We start from the raw sequence: 19,298 nt of genomic DNA, 5'->3' as shown, positions 1-19,298 counted from the left end.
GGGGAAAATTGAAGAATTGAAGAATCCAGTTCTAAAAATGGAATTTAATGCAGAATTTCACTTGAACTTTATCTCCAAAGCTGCGAGATTAACAATGTTTAGATAATAAATTTGTATTAAATCATAAACCGAGAATAAAATGCAAATAAAACATAATTTTTGAAGATACACATGTAAATAATAAATGAATTTGATGATCAGACAAGCTTTTATATTTTTCAATTAAATTCAAATGGATTTAAACTTGATCAGTCTAAATCATTCAAATGGAATCAAGAACAATAAACAGGGCTGGGTATTGTTCAAGAAATTTTGATATCAATACCGATACAGATTCCTTGACTTTGATACCAGTTCCTGAACAAGACTTTTTTCGATACCAATTTTATGAAATCCATTTTAACAAGATTACATTACACGTGTAACTCAAAAAAAGTTACATGTGACAGGAGACAGACTGATGATGTCCCCAGGACTAATGTCCATAGGTTACGTTTACACTAGTGCGTTTAATTTTAAAACACATACTGTTACTTAGACAGAATCATCATTTCTATTCACTTTCCATTGATGATCATTAGTTGCTACCAGCATTGTCTCTACCACGATCGTGGTTCTGATTTAGAGGAAGCTCATTTGCTGCTCGTCTGTCAATCGTATTATGCATTCTCATCTCAGATGATGAGTCTGTGTTACACTTCCAGAAAAACATTTACAGGGATGAAACACAGTTCAGTAAAAAGTATGGAGCTTGAAACCCAGCCCCATCAATTAAAACCGAAAGCTTGAAATTTGGGAAACATAGGACCCTAACAATGCAACTTTTGTTAAACTTTAATAAATAGTTGTTAAACTGTATGCATTTCATGATTTTAAGTAATTTGATGTCTTGATTTACATCATTAAAATCATTAAAACTGAATTTAATTTCAAATGAAAAAATTAATAAAACAAAACAGATTTAGTAGGGACCTACAATCATTTTTCATTTTTTTTCAATGAAATTAACATTGCTGGCATTGAAACAGTTATACAGCTAGAAATTATCAATTTTATCTTCAAAATTTGCATATTTGAATTACTAACCTTCACATTATGAGCTTCCCCTCTTTAAATATGTTGTTAATTATTGATTAACTCATATTCCTAGCCTTGAAGTGCTAGATGTCTTCATTCATGTGGGTGTCCATTAGTAATCAATGCATACTTTAATTATGTGGAAATTAGGAGTAATTGGCAATTTAACGAGGCATCAACTACTGGAAGCTGCAGTGATTTCATTTCAAACTTCCAGAAAGTAAGCATGGACTGCATTCTTAAAAGCAGGAAAAGTTACTCAAAGAAGAGATTCACCCTATGCTCCCATGTCCAGCATGATAAAAGCAGACATAACCGAACCGATAGCACAACAGGGCAACATAAGTGGGCATGTGATGGCAGGCTGCCCTATATGTCTTTTATTCCCAGATTCTTGGCTGCTTTCTTCTTCAAGTATGAAAAAAGAAAGACGTAACAAGAAAGGGAGGAGGGTCTTTTGTGGATCAAGGAATCTGGATGTTAACTGGCTCTGGACTTAAATTAGCCTTTGCTCACAGGTGTTCACATGGACCAGATCATATACAGACTGATCCAAGAGAGGATGAAGGAAACGAAAGCCAACACTAGAAGAGCGTGGTACGAACGGCACATGAAAGGCCGCTTTGAGCCTGTGAATACAGTAAAAGCAATGGCCATGATTATAAGGAGGTTTTTTTTTTCCATCATGACTGTGAAAAAATCATTAATGATGGAACAGTCTGAAATTAAAAAGGATTGACATTCGCACATTTATTTTAATCAGCGCCGAAAAGAAACATGAGCCTAGAAGTTTGAGTTGTCATGAAGGAGATCAAGACATGTTTGAAGATTCAGGATAAAGTCCTATAGATTCTGCAGCTATTTAATAATGCCTTTTTATGAATTTAAACTTGCCCAATAGCTATTTTTATGTATTTTTTGACTACCTGGACAATTCAGATATTTATCACTGTGGACAATTTGGTTATTCAACGGTTCATTTTCTAACACTCAAAAATCAGTTTACCCCTCACGCACATTATAACATCTGTCAAAAACTTAGGCTGTCTGTCAATCGGAATATTAAAACTAAAAACATATTGCATAACAAACTTCATATCGATCAAGTTACTGAATTCTTTCTGGACATAACAAAAACCTTATCATATTATTAGAATATAACAACTTTAATGTCCGTCAAAAAAGGGTGTGCACAAAGCACGGTAGTATTTACAAGCAGCAGAAAGAGTTTAAAAGAGAAAGTGTTAAAAAATTTTGTAAGTCCAGTAGTCAAATCCTGTGTGAATGTCCACAAAACTGGAAGACTTAAAGTGGATCATTACACCTGCATACAAGTGGTGGGCTATTTTAGAAAGGAAAATTCAAAATAATCAGAGAGAATCAATAAATTATGATAATTTATTGATGTTGCATGAATAATACATAATTGTGTAATCAAAAAACAGTAACTATAATCCGATAAGTATTTTAAATATAGGCTGTTTTTGGCTGTTGCTAGGTAATTTTTCTACTGGTTCACATCATGTATGTGGTTTAATTATAACTATGTAGGATTTAATCAATGTCAGTATTAATTAAGCTTTACACAAATGCATGCTGCACCAGATGCTCATTTACACTCTTGTATTAATGTAAGAATATTTCAAATAATTGCATTAATCTCTAACTTTCCAGAAGCTTTACATATATAAAATAACAAATGCAGCCTAATTGAATAATATTCTGCAAATCCCCACTGCTTCATCTAAAGGGCTTCTTTCTTTTAGCCTGCAACCATTGTATTTCCATAAGGAACCAAGTCTTGTGGTCTTGAGGGAGTCTGGCTCGGCCATCCATATTCCTGTTCTACGCCTATTTATAGGCCTCCTTTACATTTTTCACTTTCACATTTTATAGGGTAATGATTATTTCTCAGCGGAAGTAAATAGCACAGCACAAATGGCCTCTGCATGTGAGGGCCGGCTTTGATTTATAGCCACACACAAAGTAGTGCACAGGCCTTTGCCTTTAATACCTGACTCTATTTTACGGCAGGTCTCAGAGGAGCACACTTTTGAGAGCACTACAGATGCCCTACCTCTCTGCTTTGGGGTCGGAAACCCACTACAGTAACGGAGTGCATGTGTTTGTATCCCATCCAAGTCTGGCTCCTTCAATCATCACACAGACAAACATTCGGCACGGCGTAGGAGGCTGGAGTGCGTGCAGGTGTAATGATCCACTTTACGTATCCTTGAGTCAAAAGGACGGTGCTCAGAAGAGCTGGCAGGGCAGCAATAGACCCGGGCCACCTCGGCCTACTGCCTATTGTGTGTGTTCTCGAGGGCCAGTCTGATGATTCAGTTCTGGGCTCGAGCTTTTGTGAGTGCGCCGTCAAGCCTGCAGGTGCTTTATAGTGTATGGTCTGAGAGGGAACAGTTAATTATCCTGCAGGGGCACGCATCTTCCTGAACGCTGTTTGATGTGCAGAGCTTGAGCGCGGTGAAGGGAGTCCTAAAGTGATGCAAATAATCCATTAGAGGTAACTTGACTAGCCTGTTTGTCTGCGCAAAGATGACCGATTTGAATAAACATTTCCTCAAAATGCATGGAAAACATTTAGACCTCTTAAAGTTAATAAGATGTTTTTAATGTTCATTGTAATGTATTTTTTTTATATGTGTCTACAATTATTTTAGAACCAATTTTTCATTTAAATGTAATGGGATAATTATTGTTAATTGAAACTAAAGCTAAAACAATTTAAAAAAAAGATTCTCAATTTTTATTATTTTTGACCAGTCACCTTGAAAATGTAACTACAACATGATTCAAAAGTTACACATTTTTTATTCCATGTGCACCACACATGATGCTGTCAACATGATGTAAATGTTAAACAAAATCACTTGTTAAATATCTTCTATGTTCAGAAATAATACAAGGAAAATGCTTTAAAGGGGTCATATAAGGGTTGTGTTTAACAGCTTTAAGTTGCGTTATTGGGATTTTTAGGTTTTTTGGGGGTGTTGTTTTTTTTTTTAGGTAAGTCTAGCATTAGTTTTTAGGTACATAAATTGAATAAAGTAATCAAATGGAAAACAGCATTGCATATTGTACTGTATAAATGAAAGATTATTTATTATTTATGAACCATCCCATCCCTAATACACACACACTGCATCATAGTTTAAATACAAAATGAGCTTGTGCCAATGTCTGGCACTAGTGGAAAAAGTGAGTGGTGAAGTGTCAGCAAACCTTAATAGATGGCCTCACTATGATGTTTAACCTGAAACCCCACCTGCCACATTTCAGACCGACAGAAAGTTTTTCTTTTTTTTTTTTAAATGCAAGTACAATTTTTTCACAGTACACTCTATGAACACTTGATTTGAAAGTGAATTATGAAAGAACATACCAGATTGCCATTCAGTGATACAAATACATTAACAAAAGTCACTGAACCGAGAAACAGAGAATAGATGATATACAGTCTTAACACCAAGACATAGAACAAATATACTGTTTCACTAAACAAACAATGATTGTCTTTTACTTGACAACCTTATACCTGGACAAACAGGTTGATCTGACTGCGCCGCAGTAAAGAAGCTGCAGAGCCACAAAAGCTATTCAAACCCACATTACAAAACCCATTTGATAGTCATTCTGTAACATAATGGACTTACAAAAACAATGAGTTGTCAAATGAATCAATGTTACTTCCTGATTGACTTCTGAAGAAAGCACAGCATAAAGATGTTAATCTGATAGATCTCAGCTAGATGGCACGCACCTGCAGGCACCTGTTTTGACAGTGTCTTCTACATAAATAACAAGTGTCATCAAGAACAGAATATGAGGGAAAAAAAGCATTTTTCACTGAAACACAAAAGCTCTGATCTAAAAAGTGATACTGAATGAGATACCTCATCTATCCCCAATTCTAAGGAAGCAGTGCGTGTACTCTTCCCAGAATGCACTACAGTGAGTTCAGTGGAAATAAATGCTGATAAGCATACTCCTATTTCATTTAAATCCAATTCAATTAAAAAGAGTAAATAAGAAACCAATGCTTTACCCAATATTTGTGCAATATTTCATTCAATACTTATATAACAAAATATTGAAGTGTTTTGAAGCCATTTCACGTGGTATAATGAGGACTAAAACATGTCACTGCCAACAACGTTCTCCAGCTAACCTCGGACCACAATGGCATGTGACAACTTCCACTTCAGGGCTAAATACCTTTTATTTGCTGCAGCCAGATGTCAAGCCCACTGCAATCACACTAACAGGAGCCTACAGTCCTGAATATCCCTCCATCTTTAGCTCCTGAGCCCTTTCTCCTCAGCGTATGGAGTGACTAAAAGTTTGACGACGATTTCATTGGCGTCCCAGCAAACACTGAACACACGCTACATTATTACCTTTATGCTCTGTATCCCTCAGAACCAAAACAACAGATGCTGATCATGCTTCATTTCTCTGGAATATTCATGATGCTATAATCAGACGCATATCATCATAACACCATTTCTTCTGCGGCCTTTGACAGTTCGTCAACGTCACAATTCATTCGAGGAAAGAAACATGTTTTTCTCTAAGTCTGAATGATACAGGGGATATAAATGCAAAGAGATGTAATATCTCAGATTTTATAAAAACCATGTCAAAATCAGGGATGTACAAAATAAACATTTAACACAATATTTGTGTTTGCAATATTTAATTCAATAAAAAAATAGAAATAAAACCTAAATAAAAAAAGTGCAAAAATTGCAAAAAACTATTTTACCCAATGATTTAGTGCAAAAGTTTTTACGAAATGAAAAAGAATCAAATAAAAATGAAATCTACATAAAACTTCTAGTAGTTTGGCTAATATTTGTGTGCAACAATTAAAAAGATCAATCTACATTAAAATGTATTATATTACCAATATTGGTGTTCAACATTTATTCTATTCTAAAATGAATCGGTTATATACAGAATACATAATTATATATAATTTATATACATAAAATCTAATATTATAACCAATATTTGCAATATTTTAGTATTGAATGAAAAGTCTCAATTAATTAATCAATTAATCATCTAGGTTGTCTGAACAACTCGTCTTTACTGCAGCACTTCTTGAAAATAGTGCTGGGTTTCTTGTTGCCGTATGGGCTGATCATTAGCAGTTACATGTGTATCCTGCGCAGAATTTGCAAGTAAAAAAATATATATATTCAGGATGAGGAGTCAACCTTACTAATTAAATAGTGGCAATTAAAACGGTGAACGCAACTCAACAGAATGGAATGGATGTTGAACAGGAGTCACAAAGGTGTGCTCAATGGGGCCATTTATTGATATTGGACGTTCCTGCCGTGAGGTGCTCACAGAAACCCTGAGAGGACTATTCTCTACCACACCTACCATTAGAAACTTCCGTTCTCTGAAACCCTTCTACACTTAGTCATCAATTGCCCTTCACCTCTTTCATGAAAATACATCTGTAAAACTCAAACCATCTCATACCACTATCAGCCAACGCTTCTTCCTCAGAACACAGAGCACAACTTAAAAAGAATATCTTTGGTGAATCTTTAATGGGGTGCAAAGGATCTGCCCTTTTCATGTGAGATAAAGGTGCTGGAAAAAACGCTGTAGTTGTACGAAGATCGTAAGGCTTGGATTGCTTTGTACTGTATTACCCCTTTTCCACCAAGGCAGTTTGAATGCTGGTTCGGAGCCAGAGCCTACTTTCAAATTAGATCTTTGTCTTTTGACAACAAAAGAACCAGCTCCAAACCAGGAAAAGTGGTCAGAAGAAAGAACCACTTTCACCAGGGGCTGGGGGCGGGGTTACCGATACAGAGTATAAAGTTTACCCTGCCCTTCTCCGAGTTTACCGGAGGCCTACTTCAACGTGCTTCGGGAGGAAAGGATGAATTTGCGTGTTGTAAATCCCACAGCTCGAATTCAGCGCAAACTAACATGGCGACGCCCATCACCCGGTATAGATCAACTAACACTGGCGATATAAAAGTGTTTAAGCTACCAAATATATTTACTAGCACATATTTCAGAATCGGAATATCAGATATATCATAATATAGTGAGTCTGTTTGCAAATATTTTGAAATAAACTGGAAAAACTAAATAAAAGCGAATCATGTGTCATACAGATCTATTGAGGCTGTGTTGTCACGTCAAGCATGACGCTTCGCCATGGAAACAATATGGCGGTACATTCTAAAATAACAGCTGCCTAAAGAAACTCATACCGGGGTCTCCGATAGAATATTTTAAACTCACGTGCGAAAGGGTTAAACCTGGTTGTTTGAGTTTTCCATGTTATACAATTGGTAGGTATAGTATGTTTATTTGAGCCCAAACTACATTGTCGATTCCAAGGTGTATGGCAACCGTAATAGTTTGTTCTGTATGTTGATACAAAAAGCTTTAAATAATATATATTAGGGATGTAAAATATCGATTAAATTAACAATCAATTAATCGGTTAATCGTTAACTATAATGCTGAAAAATGCATCTATTGCAGGCAGCAGTCACCGGCATGACAGGATGTTCAAAAGCCACACACACACATTTTACTTTGTCGACCGCTGAACGGGCCTCTTTAAATGTTTTTTTGGTGTTTGTTGTTGTATTTTAAAACACAATTACAATGTTTTCAACTGACATTATGGCATTTAAAATAAAATTATCCCAAATGTAACTGTGGCGCGCATGTGACTGCACTGCGCAGTGATTGAACCGCATCCATCGGCGCTGCTGCAGCCAAACACTGTTGCACACATTAATTTGATCCTGCTGGATTCTGTTCTAGAAAATGTCAGATTTTGAATTTTTGCGTTCCAGTAGGCCTAGCCTATTTGTTTTTAAAAATCTGGATTAGGATTAGTTCACCCAGACAGAAAAATTATGTAATTAATAACTTACCCTCATGTTGTTTCAAACCTGTTTATCATCGGAACACAGTTTAAGATATTTTAGATTTAGTCCGAGAGCTCTCAGTCCCTCCATTGAAGCCGTGTGTACGGTCTACTGTCCATGTCCAGAAAGGTATGAAAAACATCAAAGTAGTCCATGTGACATCAGAGGGTCAGTTAGAATTTTTTGAAGCATCGAAAATACATTTTGGTCCCAAAATAGCAAAAACGCCAACTTTATTCAGCATTGTCTTCTCTTCCGTGTCTGTGTGAGAGAGAGTTCAAATCAAAGCAGTCTGGATATCCGGTTTGCGAACGAATCATTCAGTTTACCAAATCGAACTGAATCGTTTTAAACGGTTCGCATCTCTAATACGCATTAATCCACAAATGATTTAAGCTGTTACCTTATATATATATATATATATATATATATATATATATATATATATATATATATATATATATATATATATATATATATATATATATATATAAATAAAAACAAAGTGCAACAGTTTTGCCAAAATGCCAGTCGTTTATGCTTATTTTTGCTAAATTTTGTTCAGGTCTTTAGAAAATAAAAAGTATTTTTATTTTTTATTTACTTATTTAAAAGTCATTTAAATTCTACCCAATTCCACCAGTAAAGTCAGCAGATATTGTCTTTTGTTTCTACTACTGTTGTACTTTTCATGGTCAAAGATGACAAATGGTCAAGACAAATGACACAGTAAAAAAAAAAAAAACACTTCAAAGATAACAAAAGATCTTAACCATTAAAAACACATTTGGCCTGTTAAAATGCTTGTAACATCACACATCAATATTAATGAGATTCCCTGGGATATTTTTGGCCAAAGCCGATGTGGGAAAAAAATGCATGGCACAGTACACTGTTTGACCCGGAGACCTGGAGATAGTAACGTGACAGACTCCTTGTTCAAAGAAACTGGCCTGCTTTCATCTCCTGCTTTTTCCCGAGCCGCACTGGCCCAAGCCATCTGCTTTATTCTAATACGGGGCTTAAAGATGCTGGTTTTTTCAAGGATTCCCAAGTACGATAAAGAGCCTTATGTAGCTCACCACTGTTTACAGCATGCAGTATGCTGTGCTGTAAACTATTCACTGTTAAACTGTCAACAATGTTGGCCACTAGCCCAGCCTTCACAGTATGGTGGCACTCGCCCTCGGTTTACGCCCCCTTGGCCCCCCACCAATGCCTGCTCGCGGCGGGGCCCAGGAACCGGCCCACATCTCCAGACCTTCCAGAGCAGTTCAAACACCCCGCGAGCTTCCAGGCTTGGCTTCAGACACGTGTAAAGTTTTTTTTTTTTTTTCACTGCCCTGCAAAGACACCACCAAAGGTTTTCAAGTTCTAACTTGGCATGACTTCTGAAAAAAAGCAAGAAAAAAAAAAAGAAGCGCCACAGCTTCCTCCTGCGGCTCTCGAGCCAGCTGTTTGTTTCCCTGACTGATTAAGTGCAGAGAGCAGGGTCCTGTCGCGCAAGATCCCAGAACAAGGGGGTGTTACGTCTCACTCCAGCCACAGACCACGACATCCCTTGAGCCAAAGAAACTCGGCAGAAAGCTGATGAGTGTTAGTATGCCAAGCTGGCATGCCTGGCTATTTGCAACACTCTGGGTATTACGTATTAAGAGAGACAGGCTTTCAAAACAAACATCCTCTTGCCTTCTCTCGGTGTCATCCTGTGTGAAATATTAAGTGTCGTTTGCAGCGAGGACATAAGAAATGCCGACAGCAGTCCGTACGAAGACACTGAGGTTGTTCTTTTGGATCACAGTGCATATTTACTCCAGTTTTCACATATTTTGTGATAAATGCAGTCTGTCAGCATCTCTATTACTGTGTCTACAGTGGCATATGCATCGTGTAATTATCCCACGAAAGACTTCATTCCCCTGGGAAATCTAAAGCAATGAGAGAGGCGAAAAAGGTCGGAAAAATGTGCAAAGAAGAAAACTCAAATTGTGCCAGATCAGCCTAAAATAAATTGTAATTACATGCTGATAAAGACAATATCAAGAAAATGCATGCAAGGCCAAATATGTGAGTCAGCTAAATCTAAAATGAATGGATATTTTCAAATATCATCATAATCTTCAATGATTAAGACCATACAATATCTATCCTTGACCTTGAAATATCTAGCATTCGACCAAAATGAGTTTTGCAATGGCCTAATCGATATCTAGAGGGTTGAATGGCTGATATATCATAAAAAATGCAATTTATATGTTGAGTGAGAATCGATTAATTTAATAATTTCTTTACACAATCATCATTTTAAAAAGTATTTTTATAAAATAAGGAAATTCAATTTAAGACATTAAGACTTTTAAAAAGAATTTAAGACCCACTGTCTAGCAACACCAAGATTATAAATTTACACAAATTACAATTTTGCAAAGGAATATGGAATCAATTGTGTATCAATCATTTTGTAGTATAAGTAAGGGATATAGTACATCCAGCCAGGTGTTATCTCAGAATAAACCTGGATTTACATTATACCGCTTATTACATGGCTACTTGCCACATAAGTAAATAATTAGACATGAAATATTAATGTTGTGACTGACAGCTGTGGTCCCCATTTACTTTCATTGCATCCGTCAAACAACAATAACCAAAAGATGACTCAGTCTCCCATTCTAATATCAAATTTATAACACGTGTTTGAAAAGACATGAGAGTGAGTTGATAAATTTCAGAGTGAATGATATGCTATAACAAGCTAAGCCACAGCCATGATTATTTTAATTTTTGTGCTGATTCATGTCCAATGTGAATCTGACAAACCCAGAATTCACCAAACAGCAAGCCACTGTCCGTCCACTGTGTTTTTGAGGTAGAATATTGCTTAAACTTACAATATTCTCTGCTTACATAAAATGTGAGTGCCAAAAAGACGTAATGATGAACTTTCCTCCTAATTCACTTATGTCATTGCTAGTTACTATTATAAACAGGGTTCATCAAGATCGCAAACAAGTACCAACGCGTTGCTGTCAACAGCTGGAAAGTGTTGCCAAAGTACGAAATGCCTCACTCTCAAATAAACAGCTTTTTTGTGACATTTCTAGAGAAAACCATTATTAAATACCTTTGCTATCTTGGTTTAAAGTTATTTGGTCAGTGTCAGAGTAATTAAAAATTAAAAATGAATTTCTCCTCACATTTCTAGCGCATGTGTCACACTGACAGACGTTAGCTTAGCCACAACACAACGCACAGTGCCATGTCACTGCTAAAACCACAACCGACACCCTCTAAAACAGCTTCAAACTAACGTTCTCAACGGTGTAAGTTACCGTCCGAGTGAATAACGCTTCTTTGAGCGTGAAATCAAATCATTTAGATGTTTGTCTTGGGTGAACTACCGCCACAGCTGCATTAGCCTAGCGCGCTAACACAAACTAGCCCAAAGTTATCTCAACTTTTTCCTCAGCACTTTCTGCTGTCAGAACATGTTAGTCGGATACACAACTCCTCGTCGACACAGAAAGTCCTTGTCGCGTGACAGTAAACTGTAAAAGTGAAGTTTTTGAAGTTGACAGGAGGGAATGAAGCTAAACTCTTACCAGGAAGTGCCAGCTGAGCTTCACGCGCGCTGAACTGGACCTCGCGCTGAGGATGAGGATGAGGAGGACGGTCTTTCAGTCTGTCAAGGTCGGGCTCCTGTTGAGTTCCTGAGCGACGCCGCGACACACACGCGAGCTGTTGACGCGCCTACAGAGAGAGAGGGAGTGTGTTGTGTGTGTGTGTGGCGCTCCTTAACACGCCATTCCTGACCAGTGTTGAGTTAAACACACATCCCAGTCCCAGCATGCTCGCTGAAGAGGGGCGGGAAACTCCACACAGACCAGTAACTTTAACATTCACAGAGAAAGAGCAAGGAAGCACGGAAGGATGCTATTCAATTCTGTTTTATCTCCCTTCACACTCCTCTAATCCACTTCATTCTACAACTTTTACCTCACTTCTGCACCATTCTCCAGGGAAAGTTCACATGATTTCTATTTTATTCGGTTCTGTTGCACTCCACCAGTGTTCTATTATATTTTGCCAGCGCTGCTATTCTGTTTCGCATCACCTCATTTTTATTTGAATCCGTTTCTAAATTCACTGCACTTTTCTGTACTCTGTTCTTTCCGCTTCCGTTCTATTTTGTGAGTTTCACTTCAGTGCAGGGCCGTAACCACCAAGTCGCCCACCAATAATCAAGACGTGGTTATGGCCATGCTTCAGTGTTCTTTTATTTTCACTTCTGTCCTGCACTCTTGGAAATAAAGCTGTGTTTGGGACAATTCTTTTCAAAAGGTATAGGCCTACTGTGTATTGTTTGGGAACTAATATGTTCACTTTATGTGAGGTACTAATTTATGGGTTAGATGAGGTGCAATGGTAACAGAAGAGTTGCCCCAGTCACAGCTCTATTGTTTCACTTCAATGTTGTTCAATTTTACAAGATTCACTTAATTTCATTTCTGTTCATTTTCATGTAACCACATCTCTATCGTAAATCAATTGGTTTTGTTGTTTTCTTATTATATTCTGTTTCACTTCACTAATATTCTATTCTTTTCCACATCACTTCATGTATGTTGCACTTGACATCTATTCTATTCTGTCCTGTAAGTTTCACTTCACTTCTATTTTATTAAAGGCTATGCTCACCTCACTTCTATTCAAGTTTTACTCCAGGACTGTTTTATTTCTATTTCAATTAATCTGTTCCAATCTAAGTTTCATGCTGAGATGTGGAAATTCTGTAGATAAAACAGACACATTTATTGGAATTAACATCTTAAATACTGACCCTGCAGAAACATTATCCTACACATCTAATGCAAGACTTGTTGAAGGAGAAGTTTCATACAGCACACAGTAATATATATATATATGGGAACATGGACATACTGTCAAGGTAAGTATAAAGGTAAATAACACATCTAAAGAGGTCCATAAGACTTTTACTGCCCAGCAGAGCACCTTTAGCAGCACATTGCTTAGTTTTGCCGTCCCTCTGCTGTCATGGTGCAAATACAACAATGCACATCCAGAAACACTCACTTTCATTTAAAACTGCAATGTTTCAGGCTCAGGGAATTCAAGTGTGGTACTGCAGGATGAATCCGTTTGTGAAACTTCATCCCTGATAGATATTCCACAGTCAGTTGGAAGTGGTATTATTGGAAAGCATTTAGGAGAAGCAGCAACTTATCCATGAAGTGGAAGACCACAAAAAAAAAAAAAAAAAAAAAAAAAATCACAAAGCAGGGTCACAAATGCGGATGTGCATGGTGTGTAAAAGTCAGCAACGCTCTGCTGATTCCATAGCTAAAGAGTTGCATACTTCCACAGGCATTAATATCAGCGGGAGCTTCATGGAGTGGGTTTCCTTGGCTGAGGAGCTTCAGGCCAGCCTCACATCACCAAGTACAATGCCTAGTTTCAGATGGAGGGGTGTAAAGTGATGTCAAGCCACCACTGGACTCTGGAGCAGTGGAAACCTGTTCTGTGGAGTGATGAATCAGTAGCCTGATGGGTGTGTCTGTTTTTTGCAGATGCCAGGAGAATGCTACTTGCCTGACTGCATTGTGCCAGCTGTAAAGTTTGATGGAAGCGAGATATGGTATGGGGTTGTTTTTCAGGGGTTGGGCTGGGCCCTTCCAGTAAAGGAAAATCTGAATGCTTCAGCATACCAAGACATTTTGCACAATGCTACGCTTCCAACTTTATGGGAACAGTTTGGGGACGGCCCTTTTCTATTCCAGCATGACTGTGCCCCATGCACAAAGCAAGGTCATCCATGACTGGCCCATGCAGAGCCCTGACCTTAACCTCACTGAATCCCTTTGAACTGCATTGGAGAATCGTCCAAGATCTGCGCCTGATCTAACAAATGCTCTATGGAATTAATGGCCAAAAATTCCCACAGAAACACTCCAAAATCTTGTGAGTGGAAGCTATTATTGCTGCAAAGGAGAACCAACTCCATATTAATGTCTATGTATTTGGAATGCAAATTCCTCAAAGGTTTCCCAATACATATAGTCTTTAAATATGTGTAGATATGAACTCATTTTGTGTTTTTTGTTTTATTTATAAATGTCTCGCTCTAAAACACCCTCAGTTTTCCCCAAAGTCATTACAGCTGGATCATATCAGACCTAATATGATCTCATCCTATAAGAACAAACAGCATAAACCTCAAGATGTATTGTGATTTCCTTAATTATACGCAAAGCCACAAGTTCACCCTTATTTATCCACCAACTTTCCTTGATTTTGATATTGATAGGCCTGTATTACCTTGAGTGCACGTTCAAAGATTGTTTGTGAACCATGCTAGACAACATAACTTTGTATTTAGGTTCAAAAGATTCATCATATCAGCATATCTATATATAAACTTGTTTAGTGTCAAATTAATTAAAAAAGATAGGCTTTCTTGTTTACATCTCTTACAGCATAAACACTTCATATATACAAAATTACGTATTGTCAGCAGTAAAATTTCATCATGATACTATACAGTAGTATTTCATTCAGTCAGAGCATTTGAGGGGAGCATTTTCTCTTCCTTATGAGGAAAGTAACTATGTTTTCTCCTACATTTTGACAGTTGATAATCAACAAGTGTTGTGCGCCGCATTTCTTTCTTTTTTTTCTGTCTTGACACTTCAATAGCAGTTCTGCTAACCTCCTCACAAATACCATATGAGAAAGGTAAAGCACACACTGTGTGTTTTCCCCTCTTCTTGAACAAGCGGTGAAGATTAAAAGAAACGTCTGCGCAAAATCTGTCAATTCTGTTGGAGAATAACGGCAAGTTGGAATTTAATGGCATGAGTTATATTGGGCTCCCTCAACACCCACATTTTGCTCTCAATGAGATCAATGCTGCTCCATGACAGATAGGGACTGTCTTTAGTATCTTCAAATTTCTGGTTTCTGAGGGAATAATTAGATCGATGGATAAGAGGCAGCTCTTGTGACTGCACACGGGAGCTCTGGTTCAACACCGCAGTCTGTTGTCTTGAAATCTGTGTAATAATCAGATTGTGTCGACTGTTCTAAAAGTAGAACCGCGGCGGTTCCGTAATATTAACTTTTTATTTTTTTAGATATTTGTTTTGCCAAAAACCTTGTTTGATTTCATATTTTTTCTGGAATGTAGATGAGCTTCCATGTGTCTTTTTTCGGGTCTTGTTTGTCTTTAGCCCCAGACGATGAGCTTTTTTGGCACTGCACGAAAGGGTCGCGCATAGTAGAAAAAAAAACAGCCAGCTTGATTTGATTTATTAATGTGACTGTCAATAAAAAAAATAAAAAAAACAGTTATTCAAATCAAGTCTTCACATCTTTATGTATGTAAACACACACATACTGTTACATGTGTGTCCTTTTGTCTGCTTCTGTTTGCTTGTGTGTCTGCAGTTGTGGAATTTTGTTTTCTATGTTTTCTTAAATGTACACATATATACATCTAGTTATTCATCATCACTTGAGGGCCAGCTCTTAGATATTGTGCATTTTTTCTTAATTACAACATTTTCCTTAAATATTTAATCATCCATTATTTAATTATAAGCAAAATTCAGCATTGACTAAAACATATGCAAAGCTTTAAAATAAATGTCAAATTTGTTAGAATTGTGCAGTTGCTAAAATAAAACACTAATACTAATAATATATATGATTTAAGAAGTCCTGATTAAAATTTTAGCAAAACTGTGATCGGAATTGTCTATAATTTCTGTATTTATAATACAGACTTTATATGAATTTGATCATGTTATTTCAAGAAGTTTTGCCACTTAACCTGCTGTGTGATTTCAGAATTATAGCATTTTGGGTCATTTGTGCATGTACAGTATATTGAATTTACAAAATTTAAAACATAAACAACAATAAGAGCCTATTTAAAGGCCAAAATACTAAATAAAAAAGATAGATAGATAGATAGATAGATAGATAGATAGATAGATAGATAGAGACAGACAGACAGATAGATAGAGACAGACAGACAGACAGACAGACAGACAGACAGACAGACAGACAGACAGATAGATAGATAGATAGATAGAGACAGACAGACAGACAGACAGACAGACAGACAGACAGACAGACAGACAGACAGACAGATAGATAGATAGATAGATAGATAGATAGATAGATAGATAGATAGATAGATAGAGACAGACAGACAGACAGACAGACAGATAGATAGATAGATAGATAGATAGAGACAGACAGACAGATAGAGACAGACAGACAGACAGATAGATAGAGACAGACAGACAGATAGAGACAGACAGACAGACAGACAGATAGAGACAGACAGACAGATAGATAGAGACAGACAGACAGACAGATAGAGACAGACAGACAGACAGATAGATAGAGACAGACAGACAGACAGACAGACAGACAGACAGATAGATAGATAGAGACAGACAGACAGATAGATAGAGACAGACAGACAGACAGACAGACAGACAGACAGACAGACAGATAGATAGATAGATAGATAGATAGATAGAGACAGACAGACAGACAGACAGACAGATAGATAGATAGATAGAGACAGACAGACAGACAGATAGAGACAGACAGACAGACAGATAGATAGAGACAGACAGACAGATAGAGACAGACAGACAGACAGACAGATAGAGACAGACAGACAGATAGATAGAGACAGACAGACAGACAGATAGAGACAGACAGACAGATAGATAGATAGAGACAGACAGACAGATAGAGACAGACAGACAGACAGACAGATAGAGACAGACAGACAGATAGATAGAGACAGACAGACAGACAGATAGAGACAGACAGACAGACAGATAGATAGAGACAGACAGACAGATAGAGACAGACAGACAGACAGACAGATAGAGACAGACAGACAGATAGATAGAGACAGACAGACAGACAGATAGAGACAGACAGACAGATAGATAGAGACAGACAGACAGACAGACAGATAGAGACAGACAGACAGATAGATAGAGACAGACAGACAGATAGATAGAGACAGACAGACAGACAGACAGACAGACAGATAGATAGATAGATAGAGACAGACAGACAGACAGACAGACAGACAGATAGATAGAGACAGACAGACAGACAGACAGATAGAGACAGACAGACAGATAGATAGAGACAGACAGACAGATAGATAGAGACAGACAGACAGATAGAGACAGACAGACAGATAGATAGAGACAGACAGACAGACAGACAGATAGATAGATAGATAGAGACAGACAGACAGACAGACAGACAGACAGATAGAGACAGACAGACAGATAGATAGAGACAGACAGACAGATAGATAGAGACAGACAGACAGACAGACAGACAGACAGATAGATAGATAGATAGAGACAGACAGACAGACAGACAGACAGACAGATAGAGACAGACAGACAGATAGATAGAGACAGACAGACAGATAGATAGAGACAGACAGACAGACAGACAGACAGACAGACAGATAGATAGATAGAGACAGACAGACAGACAGACAGACAGACAGATAGATAGAGACAGACAGACAGACAGACAGATAGAGACAGACAGACAGATAGATAGAGACAGACAGACAGATAGATAGAGACAGACAGACAGATAGAGACAGACAGACAGACAGACAGATAGAGACAGACAGACAGATAGATAGAGACAGACAGACAGACAGATAGAGACAGACAGACAGACAGATAGATAGAGACAGACAGACAGATAGAGACAGACAGACAGACAGACAGATAGAGACAGACAGACAGATAGATAGAGACAGACAGACAGACAGATAGAGACAGACAGACAGATAGATAGAGACAGACAGACAGACAGACAGATAGATAGATAGAGACAGACAGACAGATAGATAGAGACAGACAGACAGACAGACAGATAGAGACAGACAGACAGATAGATAGAGACAGACAGACAGACAGACAGATAGATAGATAGAGACAGACAGACAGACAGATAGAGACAGACAGACAGACAGATAGAGACAGACAGACAGACAGATAGAGACAGACAGACAGACAGACAGACAGATAGAGACAGACAGACAGACAGATAGAGACAGACAGACAGACAGACAGATAGATAGAGACAGACAGATAGATAGACAAGACAGACAGACAGATATATAGATAGATAGATAGATAGATAGATAGATAGATAGATAGATAGATAGATAGATAGATAGATAGATAGATAGATAGATAGATAGATAGATAGCACCTGTATAAATGTGGATTGATGTACATATGACTTACCTGACCTGCATGTAAGTCAATGACCTCTGACCCTTCTACTCACAAATCTGATATGTTTTCTGCATCGGTTGCTGCTGCTGCGAAGGGTCACAGAGTCTGTGTGTGTGTATGTGTGTGTGTGTGTATGTGTGTGTGTGTGTTTTCAGTGCAGACCGCTACATGAGCATGTACTTTTGACAGAGTAGAAGGCAGTGATATGCATACTTTCCTGGGATAAAAGGTGCTGGTGTGGAACTGCCACTGTCTGGAAACACACACACACATACACAGAGAGCCAAGTTGACTGTACACATCATCTGACACCAGGCTCCTTGCTTTCTCGTCTCAGCAGTGTACTGTATGTGCAATGTACCTGTCTGTGTGTGTGTGTGTGTGTGTGTGTATGTGTCCCTCTCAGGCTTACTCTGCCGTGTCAGTCACACGAGCACCTGAGTCCACATCACACACATCAGCTGTTTACACACCATCCTGTGTTCTGAACCACAGAGAGACACCATTGAGAATCCCCAGAGGAATATTTTATTGCTCAGAGGTTTCTCTTTCATGGCTCAGGAGACTTAATGGAGTTAAGATTCACTTAAGCATCAACTTTGACTCAGATGTTTTGCCTAAAATTACTTAAAAGAAAAACAAAATTAAATAATGAGACATACAGTAAGAATACAGAGGTCTAACATGATATGAATTGCATTACTTGTGACAAAAGGGTTCTTGTAGTCCACTTATAATTTTAAAAATGTATAATTTTTATATTTTTTAAACTTTCATTGCAGATAATGTAATATTAATTAAATAAATGGTCACTTAAGTGTAAAGTAGTTAGAAATAGACACTTTCATGTTTCTTAAAAACATTTAACTACACTTTTAAAAAGTGTATCCACTTTATGATAATGGCAAATTCAAAGTTTAAAGTGCATTTTATATTTACATCATTTAGCAGATGCTTTTAT

General features: G+C 37.6%; 1 protein-coding gene across 1 annotated transcript in view; it reads right to left on the bottom strand.

Moving 5' to 3' along the window:
* The window catches only part of nek7 (NIMA-related kinase 7), a 66,259-nt gene extending 54,321 nt beyond the window's left edge, over positions 1-11,938 (bottom strand). The window contains exon 1 of the mRNA XM_026236028.1: positions 11,615-11,938. The gene's annotated coding sequence lies outside the window, so the exon portion shown is untranslated. The remainder of the gene's footprint in view (positions 1-11,614) is intronic.
* Positions 11,939-19,298: the final 7,360 nt, after the last annotated feature.

The sequence above is a fragment of the Carassius auratus genome, chromosome 47 (genome assembly GCF_003368295.1).
Source record: "Carassius auratus strain Wakin chromosome 47, ASM336829v1, whole genome shotgun sequence".
NCBI lineage: Eukaryota > Metazoa > Chordata > Actinopteri > Cypriniformes > Cyprinidae > Carassius > Carassius auratus.
Note: the sequence above shows the minus strand (reverse complement) of the source record. Positions and strands in the feature narration are given on the sequence as shown.